General features: G+C 41.8%; 1 non-coding gene across 1 annotated transcript; it reads right to left on the reverse strand.

Annotated features, from left to right (window-relative positions):
- Positions 1-496: 496 nt before the first annotated feature.
- Positions 497-605, reverse strand: LOC136495004 (small nucleolar RNA R71). The gene has a single exon (XR_010768798.1). It is a non-coding gene; the product is annotated as a small nucleolar RNA R71 (small nucleolar RNA).
- Positions 606-12,512: the final 11,907 nt, after the last annotated feature.

The following is a 12,512-nucleotide window of genomic DNA, read 5'->3' on the forward strand; positions in this document are numbered from 1 at the left end:
AACCTTCTGACAAACTACGTTGAAGATCCAAAAGCATTAATCAGGTGAACAAGAGCCAAACTTAAGAAAGTCCCATCTTTAGAATCAGAAGACAACCAGACTAGGCGAAGCTTAACACTTAATTTCTAAGCCATGACTGATAAGACCCTCCTTGAGTTCTCCGCTCCAACTATGGCCAACATCTGTACTGGACCGACGGTCAATGTCAGAACCGATGGCTTTGAACTCAAACCAGCTCTCATCAACATGGTGCAAGCTAGCTAGTTTTATGGAGAGGCACATGAAGATGCGAGTGTGCATCTCCAACACTTTTTGGAGATCTACAGCACTTTCACCATCAAAGGAGTGACCAAAGATGCCATATTACTTCACCTCTTCCCATTCACACTCTTAGGGAAGGCGAAGCAATGATTCTATGCTAACAAAGATAGAAACACTACATGGGATAACTAGTCCACTTCCTTCCTATCAAAGTTCTTTTCCACATGCAAGACCAATGCTCTGCGTGGGAGAATTTCAAGCTTCCAAAAGCAACATGATGAATCTGTCCCTGAGGCATGTGAACACTTTCAAGATTATATATCAGAATGTCCTCATCATGGGATGGACAATTGGCTACTCATGTAGACTTTTTACCATAGGTTGACCAAAAGTACCAGTGAGAACATGGATGCTGCTGTTGGAGGTGCTTTCTTATCACTCACAATCCTAGGTGCAACAGCTCTCATAGAAAAGATGGCCTCCAACCAAGGTTGGAATGAAGAACATCTTTAGACCCACAAGAGAGGCAAAGGTATGCATCAACTCAAGGAGGTAGACATGTTGTCTGCCATGATGGACCTACTGATGAAGAAGCTCGAAGATTGAGATAGTGAAAAGCAAGAAGTCATGCACATTCTTGATTCCCACATGACGTGTGAAGAGTGTGACAACACTGGCATTCAGGGAATAACTGTCCTAAAATCTATGAGGATGTGAACTTCATCAACAACAACAACTTTCATCCTCAACAGAATCATGGATGGAATCAGCAACAGAGGCCGAACTACCAAGGTAACTATCAAGGTAATAATAATTCTAATAATCAACCACCCTTAAGAGAATTGATTTCTGGCCAAGGTAAAATAACGGAGGGTTTATCTAGGATGTTAGCTTCTAATGATAGAATCCTAGAAAACATAAATAATAGAATGGATAACTTTTCCTCTGCTATTAAGAACCATCATAGCTTTAATAAAATGATAGAATCACAATAGCTCAGCTGGCGGCTACTGTTCCTTCGATCAACAAAGGTAAGATTCTGGGGCAACCAGAAGATCTAGAAACTACCAATCTTGTTGATATTCATAATGCAGCATACTGATGTATACAACCATCGACAGGAAGGTGAATAGATTATTACTTACCTAAGAAAAAGGGTGATACAAGAAGACCTATTATCCCCATCACCATTGGACCTCACATTTTCCAGGAAGCTATCTGTGACTTCAGAGCAAGTGTCAACATTATGCCAAAGGTAATATATGATAAAATTAATGGAGATACTTTGTTGTACACAAATACGTGTTTACAGCATGCAGATCAGTCCTTCTGCTACCCCAAGGGAATTCTTAAAGACATCTGTGTATGAGTGGGACAATCATATGTACCCGCAGATTTTGTGGTTTTAGAAACAGGTGGAGATGTAAGGGCACCCATTATCATGGGCCGACCTTTCCTGATCACCGCAAAAGCCATCATCTATGCGGACAATGCCTAGATCTATTTCACAATCAAGGATAAAAAGGAGAAGTTTTTTTTCAAGAATCGTATCTTCCAATCTCCTAGACATCCACAAACGCCATACCTACCCAAAGAAACAACATTGAATAAGAAGAAAAACAATTGGAGAAGAAGGAAGAACAAAGCCAAAAAGTCACCAGAAGAGTCAGTCAACATGATCAACACACTCCGATTAGAGTACGACTATCTCCTCGCCTCACCATATCTAACCAAGAAGGACGATCCTGGCATACCTACGATCGAGTGTACCATTGGACAAAGAATCTTCCACAACAACTTCTATGACATTGGATCTAGTGTCAATATAATGTCAAAGGTAATGTATGAATACTTATTCGGTGATGAACCCTTATTCCCTACATATATGCAATTGCAGATGGCAAACCAATCAATCTGATTTTCGGAGGGAATATCAAAAGATGTCATAGTAAGAATACATGATCACTATGCCCCTACCGACTTCATGGTTCTAGACATAGGAGACGAAGAAGATGATACACCCATCACCCTTGGAAGACCATTCCTCAACACCACAAACACGATCATCTACGTCGAATCTGGACATGTCCACTTCCAATTCCCTAGAGAAAAGGTATGCTGCTATTTTAATAGTTATACTACTTATGAGCAGCCAAAGAAGACCCGCTCTAGGAGGAGACACCGATCATCCCAACACCAAAAGAATCAATCTCCAACGAATGGATGGAAAGAAGATGAAGAAGTTGTGAAAGATGAACCTTCTCTGCCTAAATCAAGTCCACAGACCAAGCAAGTGTGGAAGGAAAAGGTAACAACATCAGAGTCACCATCACAAGAGGTGCAACCATCAAGGTCTCCATCTTCGAGATCGATAGATGCACCCAAAGAATAAACAAGACTAGAGGTAGTCCTATCCGAAGGACTTAAAATTCCGAACCCTTACCGGAAGGTAACATCGGTAGTTAACCATATTTACTTTCTCACATTACATGAGTTATTTTTGACTTTAGCATATTTACTTTGCTGCATTAGCAATACATTTAGAAAAGAAAATAAAATAAAAATTGCATCATGGCATTATAAATCTTAAGCCCCATGTGAATAATTCCTCAGAGTGTAAAAACCTGTAAGAACATTCACCGTGGAGGCATAAAAATAAATAAAAATACCATGCATACAATTATATAAGAAAATCCAAAAATATATTGGACAGACATCCTACTAAAACACTTGTCAATCCTAACATATTTCTAAATTCCAAGAATAACTAATCTCCGAACGGCTAACCGCTAACCCTTCTATCCTAATCTGTTCCACGAGTTTTTGGTGTTCTTGTTGACATTTTGCAGGATGATACATATGATCAAGAGCAAGTTCACCCGGTCATCTTCATCTCGCTCCACCCAACTTCCTGATGGACGAGAAAGACATCTACTGGCAAAAACTGCTCTAAGAAGGACCACAACAACATCTAGCTTGGGGAAAGAGCATCCCCTGTGTATCTAGATAAGTATTTATTTCCCTTTAGTTTTACCATTTCTATGTTTGATTTATAAAAAGATGCATGACAAACTAAACAAAATAAAAAATTATCTTAGTTATATATATATATTAGTAATAAGGTGTGATCTTAAAAGTAAGAAAACAAAATAAAGAGTGTGTTTAGTTTTCTGTTTTAAGAGCTAAATAAAATAAAAAGGACTCTAAAGGTAATATCTTGAAATGGAAATGATGAATGTTGCAGAACCGACCAGTTTATAAGAATACAAGTACAATGGCGATCCGCAAGCGGTCGCACTGTCATACTTGAACCCATATAAACCCGGTAGTCCGTCGAGTACCACGACGGGTCTCGATAAACGATTTACAACAACCAAAATCGTACAGGATTCAACATACATGCCACATATTACATAAAGTTCACAGATACTTTTCATCATCAGAGTACAAATAAAAGTTATTACAAACTGAGTTTGATAAATAAAGCAGAAGCAAACAAGTTTGAAGATAAAGTTTTCAACATAGTTGATACAGTGCCAAGCCAGATCACGGTCCACAAAAGCAAAGATAGGAATTACTAGAGAAGCCTACCCAAGGCTTACTCCTCATCCACGGCGGGATAGAAGCAACTCTTGCAATAACCATGATACACAGTGCCATCTGCAATAATGGGAAAATAAACCCTGAGTACGAGAAGGTACTCAGCTAGACTTACCCGTCATGAACCAGAAATAAAATTGACTCCAAGGATTATCCAAGGCTGTATAAGTGGACGTAACTTGACAACATTTTGCGTAAAAGGCAATTACCCGTTGTACAATTATGATTCCTTTATCAAGTTAATTATAACTCTTCATTTCTAGATTAGCAACTATCCTGTGCCAAACATGTGGTATATCATTTAGAATCATACAATAGTAACCATAGCAGGTATTTTAATTCCATATTCATCTGAACCATCATGTTTCATAGTATAGTTGCTACGATGTTGGGACTAGCCAAGTTTCTCACTATCCGGGAGAGACGGCGATTCGAATCGATTTCTACCAGCTGGGAATTTATTCCTAACACAAACCCAGATCTACCAGCCATGATAGTCTTAGGTCACCTTTGGTACAACTCAGGTACACATTTCGCGGGTCCGTACCGCGCCGCACAATCTGGAACACCAGATGCCAAGATGCTCAGGCCAAGCCTGCCCTTGGGCTTAGTCTGATCGTTCCCCGGAAGGAGCGCACAACAGAACGGTTCCCGGCCTGAGTTGAATTACTCGGCTTCACGGTCGGAACGAGTTATCCGGCCAGCTAAGTGAGAGGCATGCGTTCAATCTTGTCAGAAGCGCCAACAATGGTACGGTCCTTAATCGACACAGATGGGGATAAGTCCACACCCAAGACCTCCATGTCTTGTTGCTTCTCTATTGACTTCCCATCCGGTCTCAATTTACTTTTACCTCATGGTTCTGTTCCACGATAGCAGATATAGCCAACCGTGCTCCGGTATCCACCTATATCTCGCAGGTGACAGGACATCACCCAACTTCTACCGGTCTAAGCATGGCTAAGCATATATTCGATCCTGGACCTATACCGGTTAAAGGGTTAATATCTGGACAAGGAATGTACATGCATCAAGTGGTTTCATTCAACTCTTATAACCTAATGCATCAATCATAAATACGTAAGTAAACATTTGTAAATTACTGGGAGACTTATAATGCTCTGGGGCTTGCCTCACAGAAAGGAAGTAGGGTGGTGGTCAGGACACTCCGGAATCTCTTCAGGGTTCTGCTCCACGCCTTCGGGAGCTGCGGCTTGCGGATCCTCCTGCGGGTTCCCTTCCTCTGCTTCTTTGAATTCCAGCAATGTGATCTCTTCCTCCGATCCTAGATGCATGAGTATGGTATAAGTATTACGAATGCATATATGTTAACAAGTGCATCACGTTGTTTGAGTAGGTGCATATCTCTTCTCAATTATTACTCAACTACTTCTACAATGCATCGACTATGCCACAAACAGTAGCTACTTGTTTCACTCATAACTGGAGTTCTACAAATCCAAAAATAGTGATCCAGGACTTTATGGAAAGCTTATCAAATTCTCTACAACTTTGTTATTAACCATTTTTACAGTACACCTCAGTTTCAACATGCAACTCATCACACTCTAAAATCAGTCCGGAAACTATTTAACATGCAATGTAAAGTAATAATACTTCTACTTCATGTAATCATTCAAAATTTGACAACATAGACTCTACCACCAATTTAAGCATACCAAATACAGTTAACATAATATAATGGTGAAGTCCAAACTATTTATTCAAATGCCTTTATTATTTTATTTAGATATCTAGGTTAAATAATAAACATATATCAGATGTACTTCATAAATTCTCAAAAATTTATAGTGCCTTACTAAGGCTATCAAAGGACTACTATAAAAATTTCATGTCATTTTACCAAGTAGAACATCCTATACAAAAAGGACAAGGAAGCAAGGCTTGAAATAGCATAAATGGAAAATCCTATTGAAAAGTGTCAAGCAACAGATTTCTTATTTTTCTTAACATCCATATGGTACTAGTATTACCTCCCACAAATTTCATGAATTTTGGACTCATAAATAATTTATAAAAAATCATGCAAGGATTGACTAGCCATAAAAGAAAAATCTATAATTATAATTCTACACATGCACTGGTCTTCAAATTTTTACCCAAGCTCATATATGCTAAGACTAGCTCACCAAAAAATTTCATAATTTTTGGAGCACAGGAACTCTAGATATAAAATAAACAAATTTAAATGCATTCAAAAGCACATTTCAAATCTTGATTTAAATCTCCAAAACTTTCTACTGTAAATGTTAAAACACATTTTTCCTAAATACTACACCTCCTAAGGAACACTACAAAATTTATTTCACAATTTTAGGAGCTACCAAACTAAAGATACAAAAATAACAAAACACATGTGAATCTGCATTCAACTGAACTGGAATTGAAATATTGAGTCGCTGACATGCGGGACCCACTGGTCAGCGAGACCAAAACAGAGCACAGCGGCGCTGCTCGACGGACGCGGCCAAAGCTCACCGACGGTGAGTACGCCGGCGGTGACATCATCATAGTGCGACCCCCTCACCGGCGGTGACATCATCATAGTGCGACCCCCGTGACCTAACGCGTCGATTGGTCTACTTGGCCGGCCCTATCATCGACACCAGCGACGACGGCGGCGGCCATGGCGGCTCGGCGAGGCGAGACGTCGGTCGTACGCCGGCGACGACCTCGGCGATCCAACCTAAGGTGCAGACGAGCATCTAGGAACGCTGGGGAACTTAGCGCGCTAGCTAACGGAGCGGGAGGAGGACTGTGGCGGCGTGGCCACGACGACAGAGTCCGCGGCGGAGCTCTAGTGAGCATTGGCACGGCGCTGACGCTTACCGAACTCGAATGGCGGGCACGGGAAGAAGCAGTGGGTCGCTGGGGAGCTAGTTGTGCTGCTGCGGTGAAGAATGGATGGCTAGGCGCGAGCTTGCGCGGCTATGGCGACGACGGAGGTGGAACGAGCTCGCTGCAGCGCTGCGACGAGGAGGAAGGCCGGGAAAAGCGAAAAGAGGGCGCGGGACGGCTCGGACAGGTGCTGGCGGGGTTAAGGCCACGCCCAGGCACGTCGTGGCCTGCATGATCAGAGCGCTGGCGACGTGCGGCCGTCACCGGGGACACGCGGTGCGCGGGTTCTGCCGGTGTCGGCCACTGAACGGCGCCCGTTCAGTTCGTTAGTCATTCGATGGCCGCTTGACAGCGTGTTTTCAAATTGATTTATCGACTAATCCGTGGCTCCTTCGTGCAAACATCCTGAATAGATTTTGTAGACCCATGTACCAGCTTCAATTGTTCTTAAAGGATCATGCTCTAATTCACAACCAAAACCAAGTTATATCATCACCAATGTCAGCCTGACAGTCGGTCAGTAAACCTAGACTTAGAAAAATTTTACAAGTGTTGAATTCATGATTTTTCTGATTTTTGTGGGACCTATTCAAGCATGTTAGAAGCTAAATCAGTCCATGACCCAAAAATAAAAGTTGTTCCTTATGTCAAACACTACAACTTTGCTTTAGTGAACTCCTCCATGCAAGGTCTCTAACACCTAGTTCAACTTTAGTCAAACATGTCACCTTGAAATCATGATACATACTCAAACCATGGCTAAATGACCAAACTAGCCCTAGCCTTAAATACCAAAGTTGTTCATGATGATATCCTAAGCATATTTAAGAAATTTTCAAGGTCATCCTATCATTTTATGCAGTGGTCACTCATAGAGCTACCCAGGTCAACACATGAAATAATATTACTTAAGTGCTTGATCATGAAAGGTGGCCTTCATGAACAAGGTTCCTTTTGTCAACCTAAGTGTAGCTAAGGTGTTTTAGTGACTAGCATTATCCACTTGCATTCATTTGTACAAGATCATATGCATATGTTCCAAGAAACACGAGATAACAAGCAATGTTTCATGTTTCGATCAAATGTTTTAATTGTAAATGATGATTTATGAATGCTTGATGCCCAGGCTCATGTTATGCAAGTCAAGTTATGCAAGGCTAACACCCGAGGTGTTACAGCCCCTCCTCCTTATAAAAATCTTGTCCCGAGATTTGTAAGACCTACCATTCTTGGAAAAAGGCGGGATAAACTTCTCGTAGATAATCTTCTCTTTCCCACATAGCATCTTGTTCACTATGATTGTTCCACACCACCTTATAGAACTTAATAATCTTACTCCTTGTCACTCTCTCCATCTCTTCTAATACTCGAATTGGCTTTTCTTCATAGGTCAAATCCAATTGAAGCTGCACATTGGTGGGTGCAATAGCTTCTTCCGGTACTCGAAGACATTTCTTTAGCTGAGAAACATGGAACACATCAAAGATTGCACTCATCTCTGGTGGTAGTTGTAGCTTATACGCAACATTTCCTTTCTGTTCCAAAATTTTGTATGGCCCTACATATCTTGGTGAAAGCTTCTTTTTCATCCCAAATCTTTTCACACCTTTCATGGGTGATACTCTCAAGTATACATAGTCACCCACTTCAAAAGTCAGTGGTCTTCTTCTCCTGTTGGCATAACTCTTCTGTCTTGATTGAGCTGCCTTCATGTGTTGTTGGATGATACGTACTTGTTCTTCGGCTTCATTGACAAAATCAATACCAAAGTATCTCCTTTCACCGGGCTCAATCCAATTCAATGGAGTTCTGCACTTTCTGCCATACAAGGCTTCAAATGGAGCCATTTTGATACTCGCTTGATAACTGTTGTTATAGGAGAATTTAGCTAAAGGTAACCATTTCTCCCATGAACCTTTTGAAGATATAACACAAGCCCTAAGTAAATCTTCTAGGATTTGGTTCACTCGCTCTGTCTGTCCTGAAGTTTGCGGATGATAAGCTGAACTTCTGATTAGCTTGGTTCCCAAAGCCTGGTGTAAGTGCTCCCAGAAACAAGCTATGAACTGTGGTCCTCTATCTGAGATTATGGTCCTAGGTACTCCATGCAATCTCACGATCTGGGACACATATATCTCAGCGTACTTCCCAACTATATACCGTGTATTCACGGGTATAAAGTGTGCTGACTTGGTAAGACGATCAACAATGACCTAGATTGAATCATGACCTTGTGGCGTTGTTGGAAGGCCTGTAATAAAGTCCATACTGATTTCCTCCCATTTCCATCCTGGAATAGGCAGTGGCTGAAGTAATCCAGCAGTTTTCATATGGACGGCTTTCACTCTACTGCAGTTATCACACCTAGCAACATAGGCTGCGATCTCTTTCTTCATCTTAGTCCACCAAAAACGGGTTCTTAGATCTTGATACATTTTACTACTACCCAGGTGGATAGACAATTTGGACGAGTGAGCTTCTTCTAAAATTTGATTCCTTAGCTCACGGTCTTTTGGTACCACTAGCCGGTCCTCAAACCATAATACACCTCTTTCGTCCAATCTAAAATGTTTGGTTTCTTGCTCTTGCATTTTTCTCTTGATGTGACTTATTCCTACATCTGTCTTCTGTAGCTCTATGATTTTGCCCTCAAGCGAACAACGGATTGTGATATTGTGGAGTACAGCAGGATGTAGCAAGTTGAATCCATCTTCCAATAGTGCTTCTATAGTGTTGCAATGGGACTTCCGACTAAGTGCATCGGCTACTACATTAGCTTTACCCGGATGATAATGCACTTCCAAATTATAGTCCTTAATCAATTCCAACCATCTACGTTGTCTCATGTTCAGTTCTGGCTGGGTAAAGATATACTTGAGGCTTTTGTGGTCAGTACAGATATGACATACATTGCCCAACAAGTAATGTCTCCATATCTTTAATGCATGGACAACGGCTGCCAGTTCCAAATCATGTGTAGGGTAGTTGACTTCATGTTTTCTCAATTGCCGAGAGGCATATGCAATTACTCTCCCTTCTTGCATAAGCACACATCCCAAACCTATTCCTGATGCATCACAAAATACATCAAAAGGCTTTTCAATGTCTGGTTGTGCTAGCACAGGCGCTGTAGTCAACAAAGTTCTGAGGGTGTGAAAAGCTGTTTCACATTCTGGTGTCCATTTGTATTTCTCATCTTTCTGTAGTAGTCTAGTCATAGGCTTAGCTATCTTTGAGAAATCTGGAATAAACCGATGATAGTATCCTGCTAACCCTAGAAAACTCCGAACTTCATGAACCGAAGTTGGGGCTTTCCAATTCATGACCTCTTGTACTTTTGATGGGTCTTCTGAGATTCCGTCTCTCGATAAAATGTGACCTAAGAAAGGTACTTTGCTCATCCAAAATTTAGATTTGCTAAACTTGGCATATAGCTTATGCTCCCTCAATCTAGATAGGACAATCCTCAGATGCTCTTCATGATCTGACTCATTTTCTGAATAAATCAATATGTCATCGATAAACACGACCACGAACTTATCAAGTTCGGGCATGAATACCGAGTTCATTAGGTACATGAAATAGGCTGGAGCATTTGTTAGTCCGAAAGACATAACCAAATATTCGTATAAGCCATACCTAGTAGAGAAAGCAGTTTTAGGTATATCCTCCGGTCTGATCTTTATCTGATGGTAACCTGATCTCAAGTCAATTTTGGAGAACACCTTTGCCTTCGCTAGCTGATCGAACAAAATGTCAATGCAGGGCAATGGATATTTGTTCTTGATGGTCACAGCATTGAGTGGTCTGTAATCTACACACATTCTCAGTGACTTATCCTTCTTTTTCTAAAACAATGCTGGGCATCCCCACGGAGATGAGCTAGGTTGGATAAGACCTTTGTCCAATAGATCTTGCAATTGAATCTTAAGTTCTGCTAACTCATTGGGTGGCATTCTATAGGGCCTTCTGGATAGGGGTGCGGTACCTGGCACTAATTTGATCTTAAATTCCACTTCCCTATCAGGGGGTAGACCTAGTAATTCCTCTGGAAATACATCCGAAAACTCGCAAACCACTGGAATATCACATATGGTGGTGGCTTGGATAGCACAGGCTAAATGTTGGGGTTCGAAATCGCGGGAGAGTGGGACTAGAAAAGCATTCCCTCCCATGGGTTCTCTCAACATGATAGTACGGGTGCTAGTGTCAATAAGAACACCATGATCCTTCATCCAATTCATGCCTAAGATTACACTTATCGACAACCCAGGCAATATTATCAAATCTGTTGTGTACTCCCTCCCTTGTATCAAGATGAGTACATTTTTGACTATCTTTTTGGTAGTAACAGTTCCCCCTGCTGAACTTATGTTAAAACCCCCTTTACTTACTTCTATAATTTCTTGATCATGTCTAGATGCAAATGCTTGACTCATAAATGAATGAGAAGCTCCTGAATCAAATAAAACAACAGCGGGATGCTTGTTGACGAGAAACATACCAGCCGTGACAACCTCTCCGGCGGGCACTTCCTCTACAGCGGTATAATGCACTTGTCCCTGATGTGCCCTGCCATTCACCTGCCTCTGATTGTTCTGATTTAGGTTGCTATTCCTCTTGGGGTGGGGGCACTCCTTGGACCAATGACCCAGTTGGTTGTAGTTGAAACAAGGTTGATTACTTTTGAATCCGGTGGAGCTATCCTGATTGCCATTTCCTTTTAGTAAGGCAATAGTGAACGCCTTACGAAATGGTTTTTGTGGCCTGTTATTCTGAGCTTTCGGTGGTGGAGGCCTAAACTTGGGTGCAGGTGGACGGAATTGTGGCCTAGCTGTGATAGGCGCTTTTGACTGGAAAGATCCGGATGCACTGGCTTCATACGTCCTTTTGCGACCCTTAGCAACTGCATGCATGTTGTTGTGGTTTTCTTGGGTCAAGGCATCACTAATAAACTCATTGTACGTGGCACATTGAGAATTTGCCATAGTCTTCATCAGTTTGGTACCCAAACCTCGCTTGAAACTCTCAATCTTTTTCTCTTCAGTATCCACGAAACTTGGAGCATATCTTGACAAGTTGTTGAATGTGTGCATATATTCTGTAAGTGACTTTGTTCCCTGAGTGAGCCTCATAAATTCGGCTGCTTTCATGCGCATCAGGCCCGGGGGAATATGGTGTCCCCTAAAAGCCAGCTTGAATTGATCCCAGGTCACTCTCGCATTAGCAGGCAGAGACGACAGGAAGTGTGTCCACCAGATTCCTGCTGGTCCTTGCAGCTGATGAGAAGCATATTCAGCTTTCAGGTGCTCTGTGACCCTTAGTAGATGAAATTTCTGCTCGATGGTATTCAGCCACTCATCGGCTTGCAGTGGTTCCTCAGCCACCTTGAAGATCGGAGGCTTCATGTCCAGAAACTCCTTGAATGAACTGTGCTGATTTGGCTCGGCCCCCGGTTGATGTGGGTGGCCACGAGCAGTGTTTTGCGCGATAAGGCGCAAAGCTTCTTCCATTGTCCTCTGGCTCCCTAGGAACTGGGTAAAGAATTCCTAAGCAGACGGTGGCGGTGGGGGTGGCAAGTCATCTTGGTTGCCATCCTGGCTGCTACTAGCTCCTGCACGGGTGCGCATCATCTGCGAAGTTGCAACAATAAGCGATTATTGGTTGAGGTCAAGAGATTGCAGAGGAATTTTGTACTCATGCCAAACTGAAATTACTGGAGAAAATTCTCAAAATCACAATAAAAACAGAGGCATAATAATTCATTCTCGCAACATGACATCACCAATTTG

The sequence above is a fragment of the Miscanthus floridulus genome, chromosome 11 (genome assembly GCF_019320115.1).
Source record: "Miscanthus floridulus cultivar M001 chromosome 11, ASM1932011v1, whole genome shotgun sequence".
NCBI lineage: Eukaryota > Viridiplantae > Streptophyta > Magnoliopsida > Poales > Poaceae > Miscanthus > Miscanthus floridulus.